The following is a 15,245-nucleotide window of genomic DNA, read 5'->3' as shown; positions in this document are numbered from 1 at the left end:
CCAAATCCTTGTCTTCATCAATCACTTCCCATTGTGCTACCTGAAGCAAGTCACTTGGCTCATGATGGGGTCACATTGTGAAGAAACCTTTTTATAAATGCATCCAAGGAGGGAGGGAAAACACAGCACCTCTGAACAACCACAAATAAACATGAAAGAAACCCTTTTTTCGCCCTGAAAAAGTTCACTTGCAAAATCTGGCACAGTTTGAGGACTACCATAGTAAGGGCAACAAGTCTCATTTAAAATATCATAATGCAAGTTAATGACAGACTTTCCTCCTTCCTTATCATATTTGCAAGGATATGCAATTTTTAAAAAAAATAACGATACAGTAATTAATAATGGTAATAACCATGCACTTACCAGTCTTGAGCAGAGTAGGGCTGTCTTCCTGGAGGCAGATGAGCAATAGTAGGAGCAGAAGTGGCTTCCTTCTGTCTGGGTCTAACCAGTGTTCACACACTAGAGAATGCTTTTCTTCAAAACTTCCAACTATCTATTATTATTATTCAGTGGTAAGGATTGCTCTGTTTTACCTGTGAGGCTTATTACATGACTGTGCTGGTCCAAGAGCATACTGAATGAAACAGGGAGATGGTGGCAGATGAACTATGCCTATACAGGAGACTGGGCACATTTAAGTCAAGTCAAGAGTGTTTATTTTGAGCACTGTGGAGTTCAAACCAGCAGCACCCATTAGGCAAGGAGCTCTGTCTCTATCAGGACTGCTGGAGAGAACTGCATACAGTTCAAGCTACACGCACACAACAGCACAGAATCCTTATGGCTCAGGAAATCGGGTGACACCACAGGGCTCATCACACCGCATTTTCCCATATAAAGTTCCCAAAGACCTTTAGTCTGGATTCACTTGTCTGCCATTGAGCATTGGTGGCAATGATCTTGTAAAGAGTCTCATAGTATCTATTGTGGAAGTCAAGGAATGACAAGTGTTTTTAAAATCTGAAACTTCTTTACTTTGGACTTTTGCTGCTTTTTTGGTAACCATCAAGTCTAAATGGACACCCAGGGACTTAAGTGTAATGACATTTACAGAGGGTTGCAATTTAAAAACCCTACAGTGAGGCTATGTTGGATAGCTGAAATGGTGGGATTCCTATGGTGTGTTGCTTTTTTCATCCCATTGTGCTGAATGCTAAGAACCCTGGGATAGTTAGACTTAGGATGTTTCTCAGAGATACAGATTTTAGAAATTGTCCTCATATCTTTAAACAGGGGAATGGGCCTGGCTTGCCTGCATTATTATTATATTTGTGGGGTACATTTTTTCATTAATCTGCATGCGACCACACCAAACCAGAGCTGTCACATAGTATACAATGAAAAAGGTGGTGCAAAGTAGTCATATTCAGTTTGCAATACACAAGATAAATTTCTACAACTGGAAATCTCAGGATGCAATACTTTGTGTGCATAATGGGCAGTAAGACCCACTGAAATCAGTGGGGATTGATTCCAAATACACATGCATAGGATTGCACTGCCATTGTTTTAAAAAGCACATCAAACCTGGAATAAAGAAAATCTCCCTTGTGCAATTTGCAAGCAACCCATTCAATATGACCTTGATGTATAAAAGCAATCCACACCCAGATGCAGGGGAGAACAAGCCAGACCAAACCATATCAAGACCATCTCCCTTTAGGGAGAAATGTTCCCTTAAACTGGACAAAAGTGCTAACTGATTTCTGGATACAAAAGAGAACTGTACAGAAATGATTTGTGGTTAAGCAGAAACAAGGAACAGTCACATTTTGAGGGCGGGGAAACCAGAGGAGATGCTTCCTGTAGGAACCCTGGGCAGTTCCTGCTGCCCCCTGCAGAAGAGATCCAGTTTTCTATACAGTGTTAAATGTGAATTCTTTCCACCATCCCTGACCACGCTAGAGAGAGAGGAGCAAAAAGGAGATGAACCCTGAAACAAAAGAAGTTTAAAATCCATGGTGGTAGAAAGGTATGACAGCTGGCTCAATGAACTGATTTCGATGCCAAAATGAATGACAAGCTGCTCGTTGCTAGCAGGCGTTCAGAGCAGCGAGGGCCATGTAGGAAGCAAGGCATGCCTATTCCACAGCAGTCATATATAATGGTTGACAGGAGCAACAATGTTCTTGGCCTGATGGTTAGTGGAAGGCAACCACTTCTTTAACCGGTTCACAAAGTAAGCTTTTCAGTGTATGACCTGTTAACTTGCCACTCACTAAAGCAAAGGGCCATAAGGAACTCTTAGAAAGAACTGATCTTAAAGGGATGGGTCTTATGGGAAAGCCAGAAGCAGAGCCACCAGCATTATATAGACATATAATGTATAGATGTGCAGTACAGCTGCACACTAGAAAAGTAACTTGGAATTAGGGTCTCTGTGCCATATGGCATGTGATCCCGACTTTCCAGATAAACACCTAAAGAATATGGAAAACAAGCACTATTCAAATGAATAATAGAAAAGCCGCCACTGAACTCAGCGGGGCTTAGATTGTGTTGATACAGTCTTTACTGTGAATTTGATGATAGCATCATCGGCATTTCAGTGGCTTACGGAGCCTGGGGCTGTGCAAACTTTGAAGATGACAGTCTAACCTTGTTAACAGGCTGCGACAGCTTGAAGAAGGCTTACTTTGGTTCCTTATATCCCCAAACTGCACATTTCACCAAATAGACCAATCCTGACTTACCTGCAAAAAGAAGAAAGAGAAAGAGAAAACACCAAGTTGTTTGATTGGATTATTGCTCACATGCTTCAGCAGAAATGTGTGTTGGCAAGGACTAAAAAATAAATAATGATTCTTGAGAAAAACAAAATCACAGCAGCGTGAGCTAAGACAATTTCAATGTGTCTGATGATTTATTTATTTAGAGGGTTCCCCCCTCCCTCCCTCTCTCCATTTGAATAACTGCAATAGCCTTTTCATCCTGGTAATTTCATTTTAAAAGGATGTGCTGTTAAATGGTAATCTATAATGCGTGTCTACTTTTCCACTCCAGATTTTCTCTCTGCCAATATGATCTGGTGGTCTGTTTTGAAACAGTCCATTTAATTTCTTTCTCTACTGAGTCAATGTGGTTTGCAAAATGTTCATTGAAAAATGACTCTGTAGGGATAAACATCTCTAACAGCATGTGGCTGTCCCCTTTGTTCAATTTTAATTTCTTTTTTTGAGGGGCAGACAAGACAATCTGTCTGCCACCATGAAGCTGATATCCTTAAACAGGAAATGAATTCTTGATCATGCTCCACAAACATAACAAGAGGAGTAAGTTTGGCTTTAATATTACATCTCTATAAAATCAATCTCAAAAGTGTTGACATTCGACTATAAAAGTGGAGTGGAGGGACAGAGAGAGAGGGAGAGAATATTAAAGAGATGCATCTCTTGTGCTCTAACCAAATTGAAGTATATTCATTACAAGCAATTTAATAAAACAAGCACTGGGTGTTATCACAGCATGTATGAACCCAAAAATCATGGTCCTCCATGTTTCCATGTTGCCACTTGTAACTAAACACACTGGAAGAGACAATGCAGAGTGTCTGTTTTGCCTGCAAAAGGTGCCAGCTTGAATCGCAAATGGTATCTCCAGGTACAGCTGGGAGAGACTACAGGCAACTTCCCATTTATGTGGATGTTATGTTCCAAGGCACTGCACGTATCAGTGAAATCACGTATATTTGAAACACCACTAGAAAAGCTGCACCCCACCCCACCCCACCCCTTTCTGTGACGTTTCTGTGATGGCGCAGTCACACCCATTTGAATGTGTGTAAATGGGGGAGGGGGTTGCCTGTACTAGCCAAAATCCTGGAGAGACACTTTCAGTCACTGTTGCCAGTACTGAGCTAGATGGACCAATAGCCTGACTCCATATATGGAAGCATGCTACCGTCCCAACAGATTGCATTTTCAAAATCATTCTGGGGAATCGACTGCCAGTATGTACAGCAGAAAAGGGAAAAGGGGGACAACTTAAATTCGAAAAGTGCAGCTTTTTAAAGAAAGCGGCAGTCATTTCAGATATGGGTAAATGAAAGATGATCAACCCTTATTTGCAAATATTGCAACCAAATTAAGCAACAATGCAATCTCAACACTGATCATTAGCGAAAACTCAGATTACCCTTTTTAAAAAGGCCTGGTGACAACCAGACAGATTTTACAAGGACTATCCACCAACTGGCAATCCTAGTGCTCCAAGGATATCACTGAGAAAGCAACGCCTCTGGCAACGGTAAGTGTGGGACAGAATAATGATCCACCACTGGTTCTCTTTGGAGGCTTGTGGTTTGTTTATTCTGCTTTAGAACAACTGAGAATCACAGCTGGAGAAAAGAGGAGAAGATGCTAGACATTATTACTTGTTTTGATTGCTATCTGTTGGCACTAAGTGCCAAATTTCCTTTGGTCCCTTTGAAAAGCTCAGTCACAAATAGGAGTTAAGCATTCTCTCTCTCTCTCTCTCTCTCTCTCTCTCTCTCTCTCTCTCTCTCACACACACACACACACACACACACACACACACACACAACCATTGAGCTGCCCCAAATATACACCATCTGAACACACCTTTTCTATGAAACCTTTGGAAATTCCTAGAATAAGTAGGTGTGACAGAAAGGTGTCAGAGGACATTTTCCACATATACAGAAAAAGCAAGATACAGTTGTTACGTATTGGATCAATTTTTAAAATAGTAAATGAAACTGATAACTAAAACAGGAAAATCTTAGACCTGGGTGGTTCTAGCTGTCCATTTAAGAATGTGCATCACATTCCTCCAGAGGTTCATCTCCTGCAATGGATGATTTTCCTCCTTCCTTAGGGGTGCATGCTCGCCCTATGTTGCTGTTCCAGGACAGTCCACGTGGGCCTCGAGTTGCTATACCTTCTCTTCCAGCAAGGCAACCAGCTTGCAATTGCTGCAGATATAGTTTTGCACATTCTCAGGCAGGAAGATAAACATGGCACAAGTGTTGCAGGTCACTGCAGCAGGACCCTTGTCATCCAAGTCTCTTGGTCCTATGTACATTGTGAGACAGCATGTCGGGCCTCCCCTTCAAACTCCCCCACTAAATGCCATCACAAACACTCCTGTTTACAAGTCCTGATCATGACCTCACAGAAGCTGCAATCAGCTAAGTATGACTGCTGCTGGCTGCTAATTCCTCCCTCAACTCAATTCCTAACTTAGCCTGGCTGCCTCTCAGCAGCAGCCCCTTCACTTAACATCCATGCATAGAACACTGACATTCACCTCTGTTTACATAGGTGAGCATGTGTTGGTGCCAACTGCCACACATGACTTCCAGAGTGAGACAAGTGGCACAGTCCCACTCACCTTTATTCAATTAAACCCTTAGACTCATAAAACACACCATGTCTAGATGGATGCCCTCGCCTCACCACCACCTATGTTTCCATGGATAACTGACTCTTACTCTCTTCTCCCATCTTTTCTCTTTCATCTCAGAACTGTCCAGAATTTCCTTGTACTCGCATTAGTGCCAATGCCCTGTTATACTGATTATAGTGGTGTTTCACTATAATAAAAGAAAATGAATTAATGAGAAGCCAGTAATTAAAGCCCATTCCATGGGGAACAGGAACTAACTAATTAAGGCTCATTTAAAGGACAATTCATCACCAATGACCCCTGCTGAAATGGAAGCAATTAAAAGCAGAACCTACAAGGAGGGAGCTTCTAATTAAAGTTGTAAAAGGCTCTTTGCTGAATGTGACTTGCTTCTGAATTACCTTAAAGAAGGATATTAGTCATTGGGTCATACACTGCCAGGCTAGGTAGTGCTATACAATGTACCACATGGAACTATAGTTTTATTCCTCTTTCAGCTGACTATCCAAAAGCAATGCTAGAGGCTCATGATGTAAAAGCCATCTTAGGCTCAGTGTGACAGTCACTTGAATGTATTTTCAATGTGACAGCCACTTGAAAATACAACTGCCTGACAAAGACAGGTCTAAACGGCATCCTGTCTGGGTAAGCTGGTCTCCAAATGGTTTTGTCAAGGTTCGGCATGCTAACACAAACCAGGGTGAAAAAAAGGCTGCATTCTTGTTTTGAAAACCGTAAGAGATGTTGTGGGTGAGACACTCCAAGCAAATGACTTGCCATACATTTCCAAGTGGCTACCATGTCCCAGCACACACGTGTGGGAATGGCGCTGTTCCCCCTCTTTGAAATATTCAACATGCATTCCCGGAGTAATAAGATTTTACCACTCCAGAATAATAAAATTCTGCAGCAGAAACTTATTACAGTATGAATATTTTATTAACAGTCAAATTTATTTATAAGCTTCACTAACTTAATAGCTCAAACAGGTGCAGGAGATATAAACCACATTCACTCCAGTTCATTTGACATGAGATGGTAAGCGTAATGCTGCCCTCTGCTGTCTATTCTGGTTCAATAAATGATCAAATATTTTAACATTCCTCTATAAACTTTCCTGCTGCATATCCTGTCTCACTGGTAGTTTATTTTATACTGTTGTTTTTATGACATTATAATTTTTAATGGTATAGGCTGCCCTGAGTGGTGCATATAAATGCTTTAATAAATACCAAAAATATTCCTGACTTGCGATATGACCCTGCACCATTCCTTTAATGGGCTAGCATTGATTCAGCACAAGTAATGCAACACTCTGCCCCCTTCTAATTGAAGGTTCACAGCCTTCCTCTGGGTAGGACCATCTTGTTCTTAGCTTGTGTGAAATGAAGGAGAAAGGAGGCAGCCAGACTCCTGGTTGTTGTTGCTGTTGTTGTTATTTTTTTAAAAAAAATCACGTTCCAGCCTTAGACAGGAAGAGTAGACAGCCTTGAAAGAACTAAATACATAAAAGGAAAATATGCACTAAATTGGAGATTCTCATTTTCTCCTTCATGGACCACTTGAAAATTGCTGAGGATCCAGGTGGGCCACTAATGCTTTTTTCTGTTCTACAAATCACAGGGTGGGATTCAACACACAAAACCCTGCTTCTGCTTGTGCAATGGGGCTTTCCCTCCTCCTCTCCCTTCCCCTGGGATTTGGAGAGCCCCCAGAACAGTGGGGTGGGTGGGTAAGAGGGGGTGATAGTTACATCCAGCAAACGGAAATGCTTGGGCATTTGTAATAACATGATGTTGAATTCCACCCAAAGTGCATAACTTGCCAGTGGCGTAGCGTGGGGGGTGCAGGGGGGCCCAGCCGCACTGGGCGCAACATCTGGGGTTAGGGCAAATCCACAGGTTAGGGGGCGCAAATCCACGGGTTAGGGGGCGCAAATCCATGGGTTAGGGGGCGCAAATTACTTGCCTTGCCCCGGGTGCTGATAACCCATGCTACGCCACTGTAACTTGCACATTAATTATCACAATCTTACCTTTCTAATGCAATGGATAAATATAAATAACAACTTCCTTCTCCAAACCAGTACTGGGGTATGAGAAACACAGGCCTTGGGCTGAGAAAGAGCTATATTTTAAGGAATCTCAAGTTCTGAGCCAGTGCTTTATTACCCTGTTTGAAAATCCAGCCCTGTCCAAAATGGTCTCAATCTCCATTGTCAGACAAAAATAAATCAAGCACAGGGCTATGTAGATACAGTGGTACCTTGGGTTATATACACTTCAGGTTACAGACTCCACTAACCCAGAAATAGTACCTCGGGTTAAGAACTTTGCTACAGGATGAGAACAGAAATCGTGCAGCTGCGGCGCAGCAGCAGCAGGAGGCCCCATTAGCTAAAGTGGTGCTTCAGGTTAAGTACAGCTTCAGGTTAAGAACGGACCTCCGGAACGAATTAAGTACATAACCAGAGGTACCACTGTAATTGTGTGATGCTTCTACAACCTTTCCACTGACCACGTGAATATAGCCTGTAGACCACTATTGGTGTGCAGCCCACAGGTTGAAAACCTTCACATTAAATGTGTGGTGTGGAGTAGAGGAGAGAGATGACTGGCTCGAGTTCACTGCTTTTTGCTTGCTAAAAAGCATTGTGTGAGTGCTCTCATGTTTCAGTGGTACAATATGGGAGCCTTCAATCTCTGAAGAAGTAAAACCAAAGAAAAGAAAAACAGGTTGAGGACAGTGTTCAGCTGAGTGTGTGCCTGGTACTTGTGGCAGAAGTGAAAATATGCAGCATGACCCCAAAACAGCATTCCCACATGAGCAGATTCAAGAGAGTTCCCTCTAGTTCTGCGCTGAACACACACACACACTTCCACAAACCTACAGAAGAAAGTCTGCGAATAAAATCTGAGCCCCACCATGAATTTGCTATGAGGCCTTCACCTAGCAGTGAGGAACAGCTTTCTCATGGTCCTTAATGTTTTAAATTTGTTGGAAACCACTCAGGATGGCTGCGGCAACCCAGTCAGATGGTTGGCATATATATAAACAAACAAACACAATAATAAGACACATTGGACATCCCCATTTGGCCTGCGAGGCTATTTCAGCCAAGAAATGTCTACCTGGTGTCAGATGTGGGGCAGGTTAAGATGTAGATGGACCCAAAGGGAGGGTGTTTGAGGCACTGCTGATCAACTGATTGGCAGCCTGTTGAAAGTGCCAACAATTAGTTGATCAGCGGTGCATTTGAAGTGCAGGACTCTGCCCACCTGTCAAACTTGACCCATGGAAGGTGGGTAGGTGGGTGAGGATCCAGCCTGCTGCTAATTCCAGTCCCCTACCCTGCCTAACTCAAATAATTTTACCTTCAGGCCTCTCTCCTGCCCCACAGTTGTGATTAATGCCTAGCATAGTCTTCCCTCCAGCCTTTCCCACAGAATATGCAGTGTCCTTATACCCCAACAACTTTTTGTACGGTATGTTTAAAACTTGTGCTGGACTCAATACTTCTTTATGGCATATCTATAACAATATATAACAATTCATATGAAATTTCCAAAGGCTGCCTAATGGCATCTGAGAAAGAGCGTTGAGTAGAGCTTTGCTCTGTAGACTTTTAAATACTCTGGTGTTTTAGGTGCTGTAAGTAAACGCTGCTTCTCTAAGCTGGTACTAGCAGCACTGTGAAAGCTCTTATATATCAATCTTGTTCCAAAGGGTCCCTCCAAACCCTTAGGCTTTTTCTGGGGGGTAGTGGCTGCAGAGAGGGAGGAAGGGAAGAATAAGATCCATTGCAATGAGTTGCCTTTTGCTCATATAACCATTAAGTGCAACCTATGAAAATGTTTTCTTACCATTTAAAAGCATTTTCTTTTTCTTTATAAGTGTATCTCCAGAAGACCTGCTCACTGAGCAGGTGAGCAGGTCATGATTTGTTTGCACAAAACTCATGCAGAGGTTGGACTATGTCCAGTCTTTGCAGAGCATTCATTTTGATTTTTTTTGCAATTGTTCATACATCATCCGGCCAACCTTTTGTTTGCCTCACACTTTTCAGTACATTTCCCCATCACTTCCCTAACTGCAAAAGTCCATTCTTTAAAGATGATTTGTTGTGATAGGTCACCATAACACTTTAATTGCACCAACCTGAATTTCTGGTGTGCACTTGAATCCCTTCACCCAAAAAGTGACTGTCTGGAGGCACAAGTGAAACTGCAGGCAAACATGTTACAATGCCATTAAAACTGGATAGGACCACTAGGGTGCCACATAAAGCTCTTCTACTAGGGGGTCACATAAAATCCACCTAGTTGCCTTCACTTTACAGGCTGCTAGGTTGTCAGACTTGCAATAAAGGATGCACTTTCTAGATGCTTAATGACTGTCATTGTCTGGAATTTTCACAAGTGTTTCCTAATTAGGGAAATCATCAGTCGTTTCCTTGCTGTGCCCAGAGCCCTCATATTTACCCTGACAGTTATGCCAATTACATCCCACTTTCTTAAGGCCTAATGTAAACAGATGCACTTACTGGCATCTGTTGTCTCATCAACCAAACCTCCACATTCCCTCTATTTTAATTTTAACCACGATTGGTGTTTAGATTTTGTGATTGCAGTTTTCTTTTCATTTGTGAAATGGCAAACTGTCACTGAAGACGCACACACAATTTTTCTCTATCTACGGCTTCTAACCTGACAAACGTGTCTGAATCATGTCTGAACACTAGGTGGCAACCAAAACTTACAAACTTCCTTTAAACATCTGGCAAAATAGCTGGTGAAGCTACTTTGATATTGCTTTTATGGGTTAAATCTAGAAATAAAATATCTCCTGGATAAACGCACGATAAATGATCTCACAACAGCTAGAATACATTGGTCAACAGAAATAAGGAAATATGGTCAGAGTAGCTATTAATGACAGAACCCCCTGGAATCCAAAATCTGCTAGGTTTGAAATAAAGCAAGGTGAGTGAAACTGTTGCCTCAAATCTAGGGACACATTGTAAGCACTGCCCAAGTTATATACAGCCGTGGGGGGCAAGGAGTTGCAGGTGGCCAACTAGGCAACTGGGAGGGGCAATTTAATAGCACCTCTAATTCTGCTGAAATGACAAGTTGCTCAGCTAAGGAGTCAGAGGCAGAGTTAACAGCTTTATTAAACCATGTAGAACTGTATTGGACTCTTGGGTCACATGATCCATGCAGAATAGGTAACTGCAGTATTCTGCAGTGGTAGCTCTGCAGTGCAGTAAAGAGCAGGCTAAGAGCTCTTCCTTATTCCACTATGCTGTCATGGTGGCCCAAAGAGTAAAAGCACCTGAATTTACAGCTAGATCAGGGGTCTGCAACCTTTAAGACAAAAAGAGCCACTTGGACCCGTTTCCGAAGAAAAAAAATCTGGGAGCCGCAAAACTGGGAAGGTGACGTCGGGACGGTGCGTGACTAACGCACGCACTGCCCCCATGCGACGTCACAGCCAGTACAGCGCCCACCACAGTGGGGAGTGTCGGGGCGCACAATGCGCCTCCTCCCCTCGCTAGTATCCGCCCCGGAGCCGTGGCAAAGGTGTAAAAGAGGCACATGCGGCTCTGGAGCCACGGGTTGCAGACCCCTGAGCTAGATTCTCCAGTTTTATTTATTTTACTATTTATTTGCCAGATTTGTATGGATGCCTCTCACCATATGTTCTCTGGGAAGCTTATAGAACAAATAATGCAGTGTAGAGGTGCAATGCAATGATTGAACAGCTGGAGTAACAACAGCCTTAGAATTTTCTAGCAGCGGGAGTGGGGGTGGGGCGCTAATCAGCATCTAAGATTATAAACCAAAACATAACTTGGACCATGAAAACGTTCTTTAAAGAACATAGTATGTTCAAAAGGCCAAGGTGAATGTTAGCAAAGGTCTTCACTTGGCCCCGAAATAGGCATAAAGATGACATCAGAAAAAGTTGCACTGCCAGACTATTGCATAGCCAGGGTGCCACCACCTAGAAGGTCCTCATCATAGTCACCACCTGTTACTCTTCACTTGGTGGAATTGGGACCTCTGGAAAGGAGCTTAAACACTGAGTAATATGCATGGAAGAAGGCAGTCTTCCAGTTAGTGAGAGAGTGGACATTCAATTCAGTCTGCATTTAAATACTAACCTACCTAATCTGCACTTTCCAAAACAGTATGCAAAATGAAACACAGCCATCCTTCAAAATTTGCACTTTTCTGAATTTTCCAGTACCGCTCTCTAGTCACGTAATGAGTACAAAAATGCATATATTAATGAAACTAAGGTACAAAAATGCATTAAATTGGGGAAAACTGGTTTGCAAAATATTTGGCAAAATTGCATACAAAAATGTGTCCAAATTTACTTTAAAATGTTGATGAATTTTCACGAGGAGTTTATATGTAAATGTGGAGAAGTGAACATAGGGTGGAAAACAAGAAATGGAGAAAAACCAAAATTGACAGATTTGTTCATATCTACTTCCAGGTAGGCCAGTAACAAGCCAGTTTCAAATCAGTTCATTTGAGATCTCTTTTCTCCTTCACTCAAAATTCTAGGACTTTGGGCCATCCCATGAAACTGAATGTTTGGAATATTCAGGACAGATTGAAATATACTTCTCCATACATCACATAGTTAAACTCTGGAATTTGTTCCCATAGGATATAGGGGCTTAAGGTAAAGGTACCCCTGCCCGTACAGGCCAGTCGTGTCCGACTCTAGGGTTGTGCGCCCATCTCACTTAAGAGGCTGGGGGCCAGCGCTGTCCGGAGACACTTCCAGGTCACGTGGCCAGCGTGACGAAGCTGCTCTGGCAAGCCAGCACCAGCACAGCACACGGAAACGCCGTTTACCTTCCCTATTTATCTACTTGCACTTAGGGGTGCTTTCGAACTGCTAGGTGGGAAGGAGCTAAGACTGCAGACGGGAGCTCACCCCGCCACGGGGATTCGAACCGCCGACCATACGATCGGCAAGTCCTAGGCACTGCGGTTTTACCCACAGCGCCACCCGTGTCCTTCTATCCCATAGGATATAGGGGCTTAGACAGCTTTAAAAGAGAACTAGACAAATTCATAGAGAATAAGGCTATAGATTGCAACTGGCCACAGTGGTGAAGTTCTACTTCCACTGTCAAAGCCAGGATCCCCCTGAATACCAATTTGCTAGGAATCACCATTGGAGAGAATGCTGCCTTCTGCTGTGGGCTTCCCCCTAGGTTGGCTATTATGAGAACAGGATTCTGGATCAGGATTCTGTTTCTTGATCCAGCAGGGCTCCTGTTGTGTTCTTATGTACCTTACAAAGCAGAGTTAGGTGGAAGTGTATAGCACTATCTCTTTACTCAAGAGCTCAGTCTGTATTCCGAATAAAGTATTTGTACAGATCTGCTGAACTGAGTACAGAAAAGCTTGTGCAAGTGCAATATATGAGAAGATAAAAGGACATAAACTGAAGTGAACAGGAAAGAAAATTCTAAAGGTGTATTTTTGCTCCAAAATTGCACATTTAACTCCTTAGTTACTACACTGCTTATTAAATTTTACTACTGCAATAGTAATAAACAGTAGGTAGTACAGAAAATTGTGTAACTCAGCACTGTCCAGGCCATATTCTAGGCCCCAAAAAGTGGAATACAGAGTATGCCTAATATGTGCTGTTCAGACCACTATAATTTATGCATATGTAACTAAGTACTAGAATATAGTACTAGAATATAGTCACAGATTGCAATCCAGCTAGACACTGGACTATTCATGCAGAGGGACTTTGTTTTTTCTTCTTTTCCTTAACAGCTGCCCTCTTGTCACATTGTGAGCAGCTCTTGAACTTTCCCTCCTTACCTTCACCAGAGTAGCTTGAAATGGCAGTGTGGGTGGGATCTGCAATTCTGAAAAAGCTCTACTTTGTGCCTTCAAAACTGTGCCCATAAATAAATAAAAATGAAGAACAGCTCATGAGTCCATTGTTCCCACTTTGGAGACTAGCAAACCCCCATAAATATATATTGCTTTCCTTGCTTGCTCTACAATTCATGCTCTGTTCAAACGACACTCCCCAGGCTCTTAATGTGTATGTAATACATGTCTATAACTACAGTAAAAAAAAAGTAACATCTATTAAATTCCAGAGAGTACAGAACAGCAGTGACAGAAAGATAAATGTCTCCTGTGACACTTAGTAATGAAGGGGAGGAAGAATCATGGTACTTCTAAACCTCCCTCTTTACATCACCATGGGCTGAGTCTTCCCTCTATATAGCAGTAATTTCAGTTGAATGCTGTGAATTACAAGCAGGGCCTAAACTATGCTGCAGGGCTCAATGTGGATAGTACTTTCCCCTTTTATATGTAATTTAAAAACAAACCAGACAACCGGGCTAACAGATGACAACTTCCCACGTCTTCAGCTTCTAGCCAACAGTGTGGCTTAATTACAATCCTTAATAGCAAACATAAAATAACCACATGGTTTTCATCTTGAGGAGGGAACAGACATGTTCAACAGCAAACCATGAGAATAAATGTGCATGGACCATGGTAATCACTTTTTACATATGCACCAGATTCTCATGAGCTTCTTCAGATTCAGCTGCAACCTCAAAGTTCTCCAGCTACAGACGGGGGAAATCAACTCTTGCACATTGCTAAGGAAAGTCTAGTGGGAAAGTTCAATGTACTTCTGGTATAGCTAAAACAATGAAGCTGAGTGCTTGGCACAAAGCATATTGGTAGTTCTTGTTTGAGAATCTCAGGGTTATTGTAAACAGACTTGGGGGTGGGGAGATCTGGACAATTCTAGTGGGAAAATGAAAATGACATCTGATATCAATGGGTGGTATGTCTTATCAACAGGGATGAGCCATAATGGTTTAAATGGAATCTCCATATTAAGAGTTTATATATACAGGACCTATAAATACAAGTGCTGGGGACAATCAACGAGGAAAGCCTTTTGCCTTCATGCCCTCCTTATCAGAAGCATCTTGAAAAGGATACCGCTGGAAAATCTTACCCACTACATACCTGAGGAAGCACTAGGCAGAACCCATACAACCCATTTATTGCAGTGGAAAGAAGAGTCACTCAAATTTACATATTTTCTTTACTTGCACAGGACACCATGATGAATATAGATTTGATTTTATATATCTGGAGAGCCTTTTGATTTTAAACTTCAGCATCAATAGTCTGGCCTTATACATCCTGCAACTGACTTCTTAGTCCATAATTTCCCAAGTGTATATACTAGTGAACTACCAGCTGCTTTCCATAAAAAAGAACATTTTAACAACTGCATCTGCCAGTCTACCTGTGGAGAGTAAGCATACGGACTACTTCTAAACTTTGCTACAGCCCCGTGGAATTTTATTTATTATGCCGTGATTCGAGAATTCTTTGGGTTATATTCTTTTAATCTGAATGCATTTCTCCCTTATGTCTTACTTCATGCTGTCAGAGATCTGGAGTTTGGTATATAAACTTTCCCGTCTGGAACTTGTAAGCTTTTTCTCAACAGTGACTGATATTTTATAGAAACTAGTACAGTATAGAATGTATTTTCTGCTGGCTTCCAAACTCCATTCAAATATAATTGCAACACTCAAGTATTGCTATTGCTATTGCTATTGTTCAGTTAGTTGGTACATCTTCTTTTTCTTATTCAGGAGCATATATCTCCTGCAGCGGGAAAGGGGAAAGGGAGGCATGCTGCTTCCTTGCACCAGTTATTGTATTTTTAGAGTCTTAGAAGATCTCTACCAAATTAGACAAAAATGAAGGTTCCATCCAAGTTTGAATTTAGAAACCCAAAAGATGGAAACAATGGCAGGCAACCAGGCTGCCCATTGT

At 42.1% G+C, this 15,245-nt stretch overlaps 1 protein-coding gene across 7 annotated transcripts in view; it reads right to left on the bottom strand.

The window, feature by feature from the left end:
* The window catches only part of KCNIP1 (potassium voltage-gated channel interacting protein 1), a 477,263-nt gene that overhangs the window by 164,496 nt on the left and 297,522 nt on the right, over window positions 1-15,245 (bottom strand). The window contains exon 2 of one of the 7 annotated variants that reach the window (XM_028717520.2): window positions 2,605-2,699. The exons of the other annotated variants lie outside the window; for them this stretch is intronic. The gene's annotated coding sequence lies outside the window, so the exon portion shown is untranslated. The remainder of the gene's footprint in view (window positions 1-2,604; window positions 2,700-15,245) is intronic. 7 annotated transcript variants of the gene reach the window in all.

This window comes from Podarcis muralis, chromosome 2 (assembly GCF_964188315.1).
Source record: "Podarcis muralis chromosome 2, rPodMur119.hap1.1, whole genome shotgun sequence".
Classification (NCBI taxonomy): Eukaryota; Metazoa; Chordata; class Lepidosauria; order Squamata; family Lacertidae; genus Podarcis; species Podarcis muralis.
Note: the sequence above shows the minus strand (reverse complement) of the source record. Positions and strands in the feature narration are given on the sequence as shown.